At 36.9% G+C, this 15,751-nt stretch overlaps 1 protein-coding gene across 2 annotated transcripts in view; it reads left to right on the plus strand.

Annotated features, from left to right (window-relative positions):
- Positions 1 to 5,457: 5,457 nt before the first annotated feature.
- The window catches only part of LOC135122744 (uncharacterized), a 29,217-nt gene continuing 18,923 nt past the window's right edge, over positions 5,458 to 15,751 (plus strand). Inside the window, exon 1 of one of the 2 annotated variants that reach the window (XM_064047143.1) lies at positions 5,458 to 5,715. The gene's annotated coding sequence lies outside the window, so the exon portion shown is untranslated. The remainder of the gene's footprint in view (positions 5,716 to 15,751) is intronic. The other variant, XM_064047141.1, reaches the window with a different exon arrangement.

A 15,751-nucleotide genomic window follows, 5' to 3' on the forward strand; every position in this document is an offset into this window, starting at 1 on the left:
ATGCTAATAGCTAATACTATAATTATTATATCTATCAAAACAGGTGACTAAGCAAAAAACCTTTGAACACCAAACAAAATATTTCCAACGAAACATACAAAGAATGTTAAATAATCTAGATGCTGTTTATGTATAATATGTACTTTTGTAGCATATTAACGATGTATGAATCAGTCAGTATTTGCAATGTACTGTTCATTATTTGAAAAACGGGTTCTGATACGTGAGAAATGCGGTGAACCTTCTTTGCATTAATTTACGAACTGAGTTTTTCAAGATATTAAATAGGAATTTCAAATTTTTTGCAATTTTTCAAATTGCACATAATATATTGTTAAACAGATACGTTTAGATTTTTTACGATTTTGTAGATAGCACCGCATAGTAACGAATGAATATATTAAAGGTAAGGTTGGTTGCATATGTATTTCATCTGTTTTGAATGCTGTGGTTGGAAGTATGTATATAATTTAATTACAAGTATAATTCATTACTGTAAATACTGTAATTAAATTCCTTTTCAAGTAATGAGTAATTATGATGCATTACTTTTAAAAAAATGTAACGAGTAATTGTACCGAATTACTTTTTTGAGTAATTCAGTCACTTATACAATTACTTTTTGGAATTACTTTTAACCCAAATACTCAAAAATATTGTTTTGTATTGTTGTTTTTTGGTTTGGGAGTTAAAATCTAAAACGAGTTTAGCACAGAATTTATTAAGAAACCAGCTAACCATAATATACATAAGCTCTTCATCATTTTAAGGGTGAGCTAAAGCATATTCCAGCACAGGAAAATACATATAAACTTATGCCAAATTTTTTGCCAAAAGTAAGTATACGTCCGATTGTAATGAAATGCACACCGTTGAAATGAGCGTAAAAAACCCTACCCAGACTGTTTTCCGTTTCTTAAATTTTGTTGTCAAAAAAACTACAACGCGTTAAAATTGTGATGAGTATGAAATTATCTGGTGTACGCTATTTATGGATCAGTTTTAAATTTTCAATAAGATACATTAGTAGAAATTGTATTAAACAATAATCCATTGCGCTTTACAGAAATAAAACATCTTAATAAATAATTGAGTAAAGGGGGAGAGAATATTTAAAATTTGTGGTCAAACAAACTTTTGCCATTTTTTTGGTTCACTCCTATCTATAACAGGTAACTCATAGAGCCCGTCCTTTTAAACCCCTCATAATCTGACAATAAAATTTTATGAGAGTGTCCACCCTTTGAGGTTTTCTAAATTTAATCTGTAAATCACAACACCAAGTAAGAGGCAATTAAAGACAGGCTTCTAAGTTTACATTATTTTGTAGCCCCTTTCTAAGTATTTAGGAACATTCTTTTTGATTAAAGATTAAAAGATTTGCGTTCCTAGCAAGTGCTTTATCTGAACAATCTTATATCTGTTAAATTGTGTTAGCACCAGTTAACGATTAAAATCCTAACATGAACTGTGAATTTACAAACAATGAATCAAATTTACACGTGTTAGCGTAGTTTCCGATTAGAACGCCGCAAAAATTAACTATTCTGGAAAGGGAAGAACTACTGAATTAAGCTAGACGGAACATAATTCCCAGCTGCAAAACCTCTCTACCTTTCAAAAATGAAATCAAATAAGTATTACAGATCGATACAAATATTTGAAAATTACAAATTGAAACGCACAACGATAACAGAAAAATCGTCATTAAGCGCGACTGGATGGTAACAGGCCCTCAAATTATTACGACGATGCGGTAAGTTCAAATATGAACACTTGAGAGCGTTGAGAAACCAACAAATGTGCAACAGAGGCTGTCGTAGCATATCATCCAAAGACTTGCCGCATACTATACACTCTGCCCTGTCTTGGTAAAACCGCCAGCTACTACCAAACTGCGCGTTTCACATGGACGCAGATGCGGATCTACCCATGAATAGCTAACAACTTAACATCTATTTGGCCAAATGACATGCCATGTTCCGCTCTTCCGCAATGCAGTCCTGTACTTTGATTTCAGTAAAAATGGAAATTTCTACGCTACCAATCATTTTAAACAATATGATGACTTAAGTAAAAACACCCTGAAGATTAGACACATTGTTACCAAAATAAGTTGAGCCTGAATAACCGAATTTCCTGGCACGTGTTTTACGACAACATTTCTATTATTGTAGTTAAGTTGTAAGTTGTAATCGAACCATGAACAGTTAAAAAACTTAATAAGAACTGTGCAATTACAAACAATAAAACAAAAATAACACGTGTTGATGAAATCGTCAAAGTTTCGTAAGATTTCAGATTAAAACGTTAATTAACTAGTTTACTCTAATTACACACGTTGAGGAGGACAGTGGCGTTGTAGACGATTTATTATGAAACTACAAAACTATAATATATCAATTTTCACGAGTGTTTACATATTCAGAGCAATGGTTCAAATGAAGTAAATAGAGCAATTATCTACATCAATCCCGAATTTTAAATAACTGCTTTATTTTATATGCAGTATAATTAGTATAAAAAAGCGTGGTTTTTAAATCACTAATAATTGGTGTTAGTTTGTGTTTACCCATTAAACAATACGTTATGTTAGTACAATAAACTATAAATTGTGTGAAAATACCTATATTGTTCTCTTAAAAATAAAAACACAATTAAACTTTTTTTTTTGTATAAATTCACAATTTTTTACTTCAGGTCTTACCGCAAAATATAACATTAGACTAGCTTCTTAGATTTTTGGGAATGTAGTCGATTTCTTATGGCCTTGTGAATAAAAGATCAGTAACTAAAAAGTGTATGTATTTAAATAGTCACTGGTTTGAGTTTGAGTTGACTATAAAATCACAAGAATTAATCAATTCTGACAGAAGTAAGGTGGAGTGACAAATCTACCAATTTCAAGCATATATTTATATATATGAGAGGAAGTGAGTGCTCTTTTAAAATTCACCTTGCACTCTCCATTTACTATCTTACAAAACTCCCTAAAACCAACCCAAGGGTGATTTTTTCGCTATTCCCCCAAACCCACTAAAACGTAGGTGATTAACTGATTGCCTACCTCACTGGAATATATTTTTTATTTTTCAAATGCGGCTTTGTTTTCGCGCGAAATTTAATTTTTCAAATCCGAGGAGCACAAAAGCAATGCTCAATATAGAGTTTTGCAAACATGAATTTTAAAAATTGCTGTCTAGATGACGCTGGCTACGTCGGTGTAGTGGGTGTAGGTCTGCTAATGGACGAAAATTAAGTAGACATAATATATATGTATTACCTCCATGTATAATACATATATGCTTTTAAATAATACCGTTTGTTCAATTAAAACACACACGCACTATGCGGTGTTATCCACATTTCTTTTTTCATTCACCAATAATTGTTAACAGCTAAATCATTTTTTTTTGCCGTACAAAGGATTAATTAACAGTAGTTGCTATTTTTAAATGCCTGTGGACTATTTTTAAAAGAAACGGAATGTGCCTGTTATTTTCAAGGAAATATCGTATCTACTTTTTAATGCCAACTTGTCACGTGATACTGTTTTGTTACTGATTTGCAATCATACTGTAACAAAAACTGAGTGACGACTCTTGTGTGTTTTGGGTTTTATTTTTTAAGTTAGGGTCAAATTTTTGACATTTTAGATAAAAATTATATCAAAAATGGTAATAAAAATGTGACTGACAAAGTTAGAACTGATACATAACTAAACGTAATTTAATTTACTTATTTCTTAGTTGTATATATTACATAAAAAAATTATCAGATGACAAACATCAAATTAAATAAAGTAACCTTGGAACCTCTATACTACATAAGAAAAGAAAAACACTTTTGACGTGTCAAAGAACCATATAATTTCGGCATACCTAGAATGATAATTGTCTTTATTTTATTCAGAACTTGTCATTAAATTTGGTTTTTGCCAGTGTTCACTTCCCAATTATTAATAGGCAAATTCGATACAGTTGATGCAGATACAGATTGGTTAGACAAACCAATTAGGATCGTTTATTTAACTCATGTGGTTAATTTAGATGTCTCATTTATAATTTCTATTTTTTCCACTTCAGGCTCCACGTCAGTGGCATGTCGTGACTTCTAACGGAGGAAACTAATCATTTACTTATTATTGTTAAATTTTGTTAATGATGGTATAATAATGACAATAATGCTTTAAAATAATTCAAGCTTTACAATACTAAATCTGCACAACAAAACATTGAAAGCGACGATTTTTAATGTAAATTTGATTTTTAAAGTGTTACATTACAGTCAATCTATTCCACATTAACTAGATGTAATAATATTCTATCAGCCAGGATTTTTTTTTTCTTGTTATAACGACGTAAATAAATATTTTATAAGATTTTTTTATTCCGTACTGTAAAACAACACTTAATATACTCATCTTTTAGTGTTTCACAAAACATAAAATACGAAAATGCAGATTTCCGGATCGCACTTATCTGTCCGTATACCTAATCATAATATACATATATGTAAATAAGGACATAGTACATAACGTCATGTCAAAATGCTGCTAAAATGTTTATCTATACTTTATATCCATCTATTCCTACTTTTAATTTCATATGTATGAGTGAGAGACTTACAAAAATTAAATATTTTTATGTTTATTTCAGGCAATACACAATAACGGACTAAATTAAAACGTACAGATGCATCTCTTAGAAAAATTAATGACGTCATCTCAAGAATGAAAAAATAACTTTTACAGGTACAACTATGTTTTGTATTTTATTCTTCACTTCCCTCAAAAATTGTATAAGAATTTGACACGTTTTATGACGAACTTAACTACGCAGTTGGTAGATCATGTGACCAAAATCAACCAAATTCTCAGATTTTTGGTTAATCGTCAGATTTTATATGAAATGTTTAATACACTTCAATTACGTCAAGTGTACATTCCAAACAATTGTTGTTTTAAATGCATTTTAATATTCTATTGTTAGTTTTGATGTCTAAAAAAAAATGCCGATGACGCGTAATAATTTACTGCACAGATTTTTCCCACTGGCAATAATGTGATCGTTCATTTCAGGTGTAGTACATACTGTATATTATGCACTGCACAAATATTTGTCCTCTATGTCGATCCTTCTAACTTTTTCAAGCGCACAACAATGGGCCAAAACGAGAAATACCATCGGCACAACATATAAATTGCTAATATCATTTCCAGGGTATTTTTTAATAATTCAGCGAGGAACGTCGCTTTTATTATTATTCTTTCTTTACGCGTACTGATTCAGTACACTGCATTTAGTCAATCGTGGTTACGTTGTAGCGAAAGTGGCCTTTACAGCCCGGTAACATAAAGAGCATATTCTATCGGCAATCTATATCTCAAAAATTATCGAATTCATACAAGCATGCGCCAACATCAACCGGCAAGTTTAGATGCCAATGCGATACGTCGACGTTCACGTTTCTGTTTTCCTTCACTTGGTGTTGGATGCTAAGGCGACACAGTAGTGCTCCGTGGTTTCCCTGTGCTGTTTTTTCAAAGAACCAAAAACAAAATCTAGAACTCTATTGCACCCTGTAATTTTTTTTACAGAGTTTAGTAGAACTTCTGTTCGATATTATTTTTTCCATATTAAAAAGAAATAAAAAATAAGACAGCAAATTAAAGAGTTCTGCGAAACAATATAAGGACAACCACAACTTGTCTAGGTGAGACAAATTTTTGTTTGCTGATAGTTGTATTTATTTTTTTTTCTCAAGTTTGCGAATCTTGAGAATTTGACAATGATATGTAAATAACCTCGTGCACTACATTTATCTATTAATATCGTAGTTTTCGTGTTAAATTTAGTACAGTCACGTTTCGTACTATAATAATTTTGACGAAGTCTGTGCGTTATATATGACGGAAAAGTTGCGCAAGCCTCGGAAAATCAATAGCAGTAGGACAATGTTAAAACATTTTCTTTTACAGGGGCGTTTTAGTTTTTCGGTGTCGTTATCTATGAAGTTAACACTTGCTGATAATACGTACGCGTTTTATTACGTGTAGGCTATGGTATACAAATACTGTGACTTAGTCACAAGGATATAGAGGAACATTTACTTATATATCATCTTTGACACATTTTTATCAATTGTAGATGTTTACCAACATATAAAAATTAATTTTATTAAGAAGTGAATATTTAGTGCCTATATAGTTGGAAGAAAATTTGTTAGGTAATCATTCAAAAATCATGATTTTCGGAAAACTGCTTTTCTCTACCGAATTCCAACGTATCTGAATTTTGATAATCGCTAAACTGTTGCAAAATTAGGAATCGAAAATAATATGATTCCAATTTAAAAAAATATTAATGACGTTCAGATAGTCGCCGTAGCAACGGATATAGACGATTTAATCGCATTGGCCCATCCTGTATATTATTCATTTCATAGAATATGTAGCGTACTTAAGTGAAAAAATTAAAGATTTTTAAATCATTGTTAACCTTTTACTACTGCTGTTGTGGCATAATATGTTCGCCTTAATTTGTTCTAATGTTATAACTAAATCTAAAAACATTAAAAAACTCGTTTTGTTCACTTAATACAATTGTTTTGTTTTGTTTCGTTTTATAAAATGATTTAATGGCTTTGTAATATGAGCTTTGTCGTGAAATATGCGTGAGATTTATCACGTAACTTGTTCAAATTACGACAGTTTATTCAAATTACGAACTCAGTTGCATATTTAGTTATTCTCGTTCTGAAACGGCCTTCAGTATTCCAGTTTTGACCAACTTATAAGCACCTGAGTCTAATAGAAGTCCCTCATTGTATTACATAACTTCTATCGCATTGAACGACATGCCATTTCAACGTCAACAACTTAATTGATTTATTTGTGTGTTGGTAAATAGAAAATGCCCTATTAAAATCAACGCAAAGATTATTACCGAATAGTTTTAAACGAGAAGATACGCAACGGTAAAAGAGAGTGAAATGAATTACAAACCTCGAACGACTAAACAGATGCAATTCACCACAAAGTAGGTCAATTGCAGGACGAATAAAACGGAATAATTCTATGCAGTCAGAGAGCACGCAAAAGGAAATTCGAGAGGGAGATTCAGGCTCAAGGCAAATCCAGGATTCACGAATTCACAAGTAGTTCATCGAATCAAACAAACATTAATTTTTTCGTATGCTATTAATAAGGTTGTAGAAACGTGGAATAATTACGAAAACAATTTTAAAAGCAGGAATCAAATTGCTAGTTACTAGTTTGATTTAAAGTGTTGGTAGAGTTTTTGATATTTTTCGGAGTATGATTTGAGTATTATGATCTGAAGAACAAGTGTTTGATTTAATTTGAAAAAAAGCCATAATAATAATTTTATAAAATAACATGTTTCTGGACGTGTGGTTTATTAATCTGCCCTTATTTTGTACATTCTACGGTTAGATTTTTGGAAAAAATACAAAAACTGTAAAACAACATTTTACAATTCAATAGAAATTGCAAATATTTTAAGGTCATCGTAAACATGTAAATGGCGAATCAAAATTTTTGTCTACCGTCTCCAAAAATTTGATGACGTTATCTAAAAATTTTGCTACTGCAGGGTGTTTCAGAAAATTAATCAATGAAGCAATGTATTTCGTTCGTTAAATCAAAGACATTTTACCGTATATTCCTCAATTTCTTGAAATGCAATGCTGTTATTATTAGTGTTATACTGTATATATTTGACCCTACTAAAAGTTGAGGACGTCATCTCAAGATTTCAGTAATAAAAACTCACTTGAAAGATACTCATGACATGCTCCTTTACCTGTAGCTTAACAGTCCACACCTATTTGTGTTTTAAGGCTGGCGTCTGGTTCGGTTTAGCCCTATACTAAATACATTGAAAACATCGTCGCGGTTTCCGGAGTTGCATTTTAAAAATATGAGATATATCGCTTTAAAAAAATTATATTTCGAATTAACAAACTTCAGTCCAGGGGACCTCTATATTTATATTCATATCTAGTATGCAGTTTTTACAAAAAAAAAATTATAAAGTTGAACAACTTTTACACCACATTTTAACCGGCACATTGATGCATTTTTTGACGAAGTGCTGAAGTTTTTTGCATTATGAGATAGGAGGTCCCCTGGGGAAAAGTGTCAGCTTTCTTTTGATACCATTTATAATATTAAAAAATCCACGACTGAGGTAAATAACTCGCGAAAAGTCAAAATCTATTGAAACGAGAAATCGGCATTAAACGAGCTGTGATGCGGTAGCAGAATGCAGGTTTACTTAGATTCTGACGTTGGAGATTTCAGTATTTTAAAAATGCAATTCCGGAAACTACGACGATGTTTTCAATGTATTTAGTATTGGGCGAAACCGAACCAGACGCCACCCTTAACTTATAGGAATTACTATTAAAGAAATTATAAAATTGGCAAAATCAATTAAAAATCTGGGGGAAGCTTGTTGTTTTGTTTTTGAAAATGTATAAAATAATCTTAGGAGATCTTACTGGTTTTTTTCCCTAAAGCATGAAATATACTTTAAACAAATTTCGGGGAATTCTGGTGCTTTGTTTTTGAAAAAGTTATAAAAAATATTTGGAGCCGCGTATCTTTTATTTTTGAAAGAAAAAAAAATCTGAGATCCCAAATGCCTTGTTTTTGAAAGAGTTAGAAAGATTCTTTGGAGCCCCTTGTGGTTTATTTTTTAAGGAATTTTAAAAAATCTTGAAGGTCCTTAGTTTTTGGTTTTTGAAAGAGTTTGGAAGAATTTTAGTATCTTTGAAAAAACCTGGAGGGCCCTGGTCCTTTATTTTTGAAAGACTTTGCGAGAAATTGGGGACGTCCGGTATATTTTGTTTAATAATATGACAAAACCTTCCGTGAGAATCCCTGGTGTTTTGCTTTTGAAAGAATTTGAAAAAAATCTTCGAGGCCTCTTGCGCTATATTTTTGCAAGAATTTGAAAAAAACTTTCTATTCCTGGTTTTTGCTTTTAAAGAGTTATAATTTTTGGGATCCCGTGTGCGTTATTTTTGAATAATTTAAAAAAATATCGGTGATCCCAAGTGTTCTGACTTTAGTTCCACGTTTGTTTCTATTTCCATGGAATTGGAATTTAAAAAGGGACAGCTAAAATTTATGCAAACTTATCAGTTTAGACCGAACTTAAGGCGAGGATTAAGGCACTCCAGGTACCAGTGTATAGGTTGTCCAACGAAATTCCGTTTTTAGGGCTCTGATTTTCTAAGTAGTAACCATAAACATGCAGTAGGATTTTCTAACCAACCCTCACTAAAGGTAATAAAATAATAGGTAGCCATTTAATCATCTGTTCACCGAAACCCTCATATTTTATCATTTTCTGCGTTGTAACCTTCAGTATTTACATCTTTAAAGATAATTGTCAAAAGTAATAAATCTTGAGGTCCATTAATACTAAAACCCCCATACTTTAATACCATCCTTCACTATTTTGTGCAGTTTATATTAAAAGAGTTGCCAATGAATCGTATACTACGACCAAAGAATATTAACAAAAATGAACTTGTTAATATTCTTTACTACGACCAGAAATATTGTGTGGATTCTGTCTCGAGTGTCTATTTATTGACTTTCACTAATTTTTATCACGGCTTAAACCCCGACCTTTTAAACCTGTCTACTTACCCCGATCACTGTCTTGAGTAATACAGGACCGTACTTGTACAAGGTTCTAGGGCCCCACGAAACTTAAGAACGGGATCTTAAAATTCCTTTTGTGGGGCTGGTTACCGGCTTAATCCTAGCGTCATAAATCAAGGATTTGTCTCAATATCTTGCCACCTACTGCTAGGTAATCTGCTCAAACATTTTTGGTACATTAAACCAACACAAACACAGTTTACAACTGCTCCATTGTCGTCTTAACAATACCCTAATTGTACAACAGCCATATAACCTTGTAGTATTTCGGAGACTATACAGTCATTGTCGAAACTCAAAGAATACGCACTTAAATACTGTAAATATGCCAAATTTTTTGTCACTGTCATCACCACCAAAACCCAGTACCTAATGACGTACTTAGAAGCTTGTAAACATACTAATTTTGGCAGTTATTATATTAGTACAAAATTTTCATTGAGGTTCATTTCTCCTGGACTACGGCACGTATACAAGGGTGTAATGTTAAGCCGTCATAAAAGTTAGTGAAATAGGCGCTTAAGGCAGAATCCGCACTATATTTCTGGTCATAGTATACTTAATTTGGCGCGTATGCTCGTATTTACTATTCTAACGAGTTTTATTCGTATTAAAAACAGAAATTATAACTATATATCATTAAAATAAATAGTAATCAACTTAATCTTCACTACGACAAACTGCATATAAACATCCCTCAAGACCGCCACTTCTCTTCTACAATCCCTTTAAATACTGTAAAAGTTCAACATCAACGTTATAATTTACCAACTTTCTTGTTATTTTCGTGTATGTTGTATAATTTTGAGGGAGTACTCTATCCGGAAGAACCGATCTCCAATGGGTCTCGTGAGTGGCCGCAACAGAAATAAATAATACCCCGATTAAAGTTTGAAAATATACGGTCATTATTGCCTACCAGCTATAACGGCTAATATAAGCAATAAAACAAAAACTGGAATATTGGTCAAGGTCGTCTTGTGATTTCGCTGGACTGGGCTGGATCCTGGGGAGGCGGCGACGCTGAAACGAGGATCGGGGGACGTTATACCGAAGGGGGGAGGGGTCGCGCGGTGACGATAACACGACTGGCGGCGCTTATCGGCTTTTAACGGTACTCGGCTTATCGCACTGGCATATACAAAAACAGAACGGGAGCGAATATGACGATACAGCCTCTCTACCGGTATTGGCGGTAAGTGCTCTTAGGAAAAACACGAAAACGATTGGCTTGGGAAAACTCTAATTCACTTCTCCACGCCCAGAGACTTCAGACTTCACTCCTTTGGCGCGGCACGGTTGTCACGAAATAAGGCCTGTCCCCGGTACCCTTATCGGGAAGAGTCTTCGGGGCTTTTCGTGTTTTATTTTTAACACAATTTCAAAACATCTCGGGGTCCCTTGTTGTGTTTTTGAAACAGTTTGGAAAGATCTTGGGAGCCATGTTTTTGTTTAAGAATTTGAAAAGACTGGGGATTCCGGGGGTTTTGTTCTGAAAGAGTTTCAAAGAATCTTGGGTTCTCTTGTTAATATTAATTACAGGTGTCATAATACAAAAATAAAATTCGCAAAATATAATTCCAGCGATTGTATGATCTTCAATCTTTTATTTATAAATACCATATGGTCGAAATAAGTTTTCTAGTAGGAAATGAAATAATGATGTTGGCAACATCCACGTGTTGCTTGTTCGGTTTGACAGTGAAATCAAAGTCTCTATATTAGTAATTATGTACTAATATAAGGACTTTGCTGCCAAGTAACTATATAAAATAAATAAATATATAAATTTCATGATCTACTAGAGAACTTTTTTCGATCATATGGTACTATTATGATTAACATTTTGAACCCTATAATTAAAGTTTATGTAAATATAGGGTGATTACATAAAAGTACAAATCCAACGTAACCTTTGAATGCAACACAACATACATCTATTATAACCAATCACTAGATCTTACAAAAATGCGGAAATAAAATATGAATCCACATTACTTTTCATCAGACCTGTCTGACGCATCATATTCGAAGTGCATACGTTGCATATACGACTGTTTATTTATCCTTAGAAATTCGTCATCATTAACTCTATAACTGATTGAAAGCAAAATAAAATTGCAAAAAAATGTATGTATGGTTGCATCTAAGGTTTTTCAGGCTCGTATTGTTGGATGAGTTTTTATATTTTTAACAAATTTATTACAAACCACTGCTTCGAGTGTGTTTTTTTATTAGGTTTTATTTAATATTAACTTTTAAGTAAAAGTAATATTCAGGAAAACAAAATTTTCACGTGAAGTGGCAACATATTTCACAATGTTTTTCTAAATCACAAGTTCGGTTAATGTACTGGCATTTGCGCTAATTACTGTTGCAAACTTAAACGTAGTTGTGATATCCATATGAGGAGTACAAACTGATTCAAGTGTTTTATTTTATCAGTGGTACTATCTTTAAGTTGGTTATCTTTCCATTATGTGAATGAGTTCCAGTTTATTTACCAAAGTGATATTACATATACCTCAGCTGAATTTATTTCAAAGGAGATCGTTTTTTTTCTTATTTGAATTCACATATGAAAAAAAACTTGGTTATTTACTTATTAGTTTTATTAATTATTACATTAGATTGATTTTCTAATCAAGAAAGTTAAATATTCAAGATCCAACCTGTTTTGGCTTGCTTCAACACCATATATATCATATATAGCTTTATGTGGCCAACTTCATCTCAACAGGACAACGTAGACTTCATTAAAAAATCGAATTGTTTGCATGCCCCCAGGTTCAATATTCCATATGTTCTATATACGAGTATGACTGATACCACATTATAAGATCTATAAGAAATAAAAAAGTTGAAGAGTGATAATAGACCCGGAGCTAAAATAAATCAAACATTAACGCACCACAATTTACAATATTTATTCATAAGAGTATAACTTGTTCAGAAGAAACATTAAAAACAACATCAATATTTATCTTGGCATTGCTTGTAAACCATTCTTTATAATTAAACTAAAAATAAAAAAGAGGATGACTTTATGTTTCATTAAATGAATAGTAAATTAAATTAAACTGTGCGTGTATGAACCGACCATTAGTTTCTTCTTGCTGAATTTATAACACTTATAACACGTGGTTTATTCCGTAAAAACTTTATTCAACAAAACATAGTATATGCACTGCATAGACATAGACTGGTTACACGAGTTCTTAAAAATGGTCACTCCGCGGACGAACAGTCCTGATAACTCGTACACTCGCGAACACCCGGAGCGTTTTTCCACGGCCGGACCTGCGGGACCCCTCGGATACGCCGCTGATACTCAAGCCGACTTACTACTCGATTTGGACCTCCAAGACCCCTCGGATGCAAGGTGATACGCAAATGAGCTGTGAAGTTCGCAGATGGAAAAACTTGCCGAATCTGGCCGCTCGGGTCCTATGTAAAGGCGGCTAGAAATGCGTCGCGTGGGAGTGAAAGGGCGCACCGCCCTCTGGTAAGGGAGCGAGCGAGTACCGGGGTGCTGCGGCAGGGTAGTGGTGGTGCGTGGGCGTGACAGAGGGCGCTAGGGGTACTGATCGCGCTACAGTCTCCCCCTCAGGACCATAGGGTGCGTCCCCGCCTATTGGTCCTGCTGGATCTTTCTGGGGCGGCCTCGTCGTCGCAAGGGTTGTACCGGTGGCACGGGCTGGGTGGCTTCCTGCGTGGGAGGTTGGTACGGAACAAGGTCAGAGGCGTGATAGAGCCCTAGCACTACATCGGGCTGTTGATGGGCGGCGATCTCGTAGCTCGTGGGGCCGTGCCTTCGTAAGACCACGTATGGTCCGTCTTGCTTGGGGGCGAATTTTGACGTGAACCCCTGGGAGGCCTTACTCAATCGGTGTGTTTTGACTAACACCAAATCTCCGGGGGCATAAGCGGTGCTTGTTTTTCGGTGACGGTCCTGGTCGCGTTTTCGCCGGTCTTGCTCGGACTCGTGTATTTCCCGAGCTCGTTTCAAGGTTTCGTCCAAGGTGAGTAACAGCGGTGTGGCCTCTGGTACGAAGTTCTCGCGGAGGGTGATTGCGCGGAGGTCGTGCGTGACGTCATCTACGGTGCGGAGGTCTCGGCCAAACATTAGGTACGCTGGGCTGTACCCGGTGCCGCTACACCATGCGCTGTTCATGGCGAAGCGAATGGAGGGTATCTTCTCGTCCCAATTTTCGTGGGGCTGGTTGCCAATCTGTATGGCGAGCTGCGTTTTCAGGTCGCGGTTTTTTCTCTCTACGGGGTTGGCCTCGGGGTGGTATACAGGGGTGAAGCTCTGGGTGATACCTAAGCAAAAAGTAATTTTCTGCATTACCGCGCTTATGAATTGGGTCCCATTGTCGCTCACGATACGACGGGGAATACCGTATCGGAGGAACACCTCCGTTACCAAGGTGGTGGCGCAGGCTTCGGCGCTAGCTTCAGCCAAAGTGAAGAGTTCTACCCATCTGGTTGCATAGTCCTCTACGATGAGGACCCATCGGTGGTGTTCTTTGGTTGGGGGCAGTGGGCCAAATAGGTCCACGGCCAGTACTTCCATGCGGTGTCCCATTGCTGGGGTTTGTAGTAGGCCAGCGGGCTTCAGATTTGGGGCTTTGTAGCGTTGGCAGTCGATACATCCCTTCAGGTAGTCGGTAATATATCGTCGCATACCCGTCCAATAGTATCTTCGCTTGATCCGATAGTATGTTCTTTCGACGCCATAGTGGCCGGCGGTGGGTGAGTCGTGGTACGCGGCCAGTACTCGGGGTCGTTCGTGTTTGGGGACTACTAGCTGAGCCTCCTCACTCTCTCCATCTTGAGAGTATCGGTAAAGAACCCCTTGGTTGAGTAGGTAGCCCCGAGAGGTCCACTGCTGGGAAATCTCGGCTTGGGCGTGGACCAGGTCGTCCATAATCTTCCTAATTTCTTCGTCCTTGCGCTGCTCGCTTCGTAGTTCGTTGGCTTTACGTGTGGGGAGGTCCACTTCTACGGAGTCGATGGCCACCTCGGGTAGGTGGGGTCGTGACAACATGTCTGCTACTACGTTGGCCTTACCGGGCGTATATTCGATGGTCAGGTGGTACGGCTGCAGCTGCAGTGCCCACCTCGCTAGACGTCCGGTCGGTGTCTTTAATGTCATCAGCCATCGGAGGGGCTGATGGTCGGTGATGACCACGGTTGAGGATTCTTCTAGATACCCACGGAATCTTCGCACGGCCCAGACAATGGCGAGGGCTTCGCGCTCCGTGGTGGTGTAATTCTGCTCGTGGTTCGTGAGCAGGCGGCTTGCGTACTCGATCGGGCGCTCCTCCGGGCCCTCCCCCTGGAGTAGAGCCGCTCCTAGGGCGTAAGCGCTTGCGTCCGTGCGCAAGACAAACGGTTCTTCGGGGTTGGCTTGTCGCAGGATGGGGGCGTCGGCCAATCGCTGCTTCAGTTCTTCGAACGCTTCTTGGTGGGTGGAGTCCCATTGCCATGCGGCATCTTTCTTTACTTCCTCCTTGAGCAATTGCCTTTTCGTGGCGTTCAGCTGATAAGGAGGCACCGCGATCGGGGCGTGGTCGCCTGTGTCGATGCGATGCTCGGCGTATGGGGTAGGCGGGCCGTGCGCCTCAAAAGCGTCGGCGAAGTCATCCACCAAGTCGTCAAACTTCGCGCGGGTCGGTTCGGTGAACCCGGTGCCTTCGTTGGCTTGCAGGTGCAGAGATGTTATGAACAGTCGCCGGGGCCCGTCGGGGAAGAGGCCCATTTCGTATTCGTCCATTTCGCCCGTTGTCATCGCGGTCTCCGCGTCTTCCCACATGTGTTCCGTCGCGTACGGAGCCTGATACGTGGTCCATATCCCGTGGGGGGTTACCAGTCCCTTGGAGGTATCGCGTTTCGGCGGTGCTGGTGGCGGGGGCCCGTAGCCTTCTTCGATGTCTCCCTCTTCCATGGGTTCCGATTGTGTGATTCGAACTTCTTTTATGGTCGTGGGAACTCCTTTTCTGGCGGGCGCCTCGGCTCCGTCGACGTCGACGAACGGGTAGGTCCGCG

This window comes from Zophobas morio, unplaced genomic scaffold (assembly GCF_036711695.1).
Source record: "Zophobas morio isolate AGI-343-1 ecotype UQ-CSIRO unplaced genomic scaffold, CSIRO_AGI_Zmor_V1 ptg000005l, whole genome shotgun sequence".
Lineage (NCBI taxonomy): Eukaryota > Metazoa > Arthropoda > Insecta > Coleoptera > Tenebrionidae > Zophobas > Zophobas morio.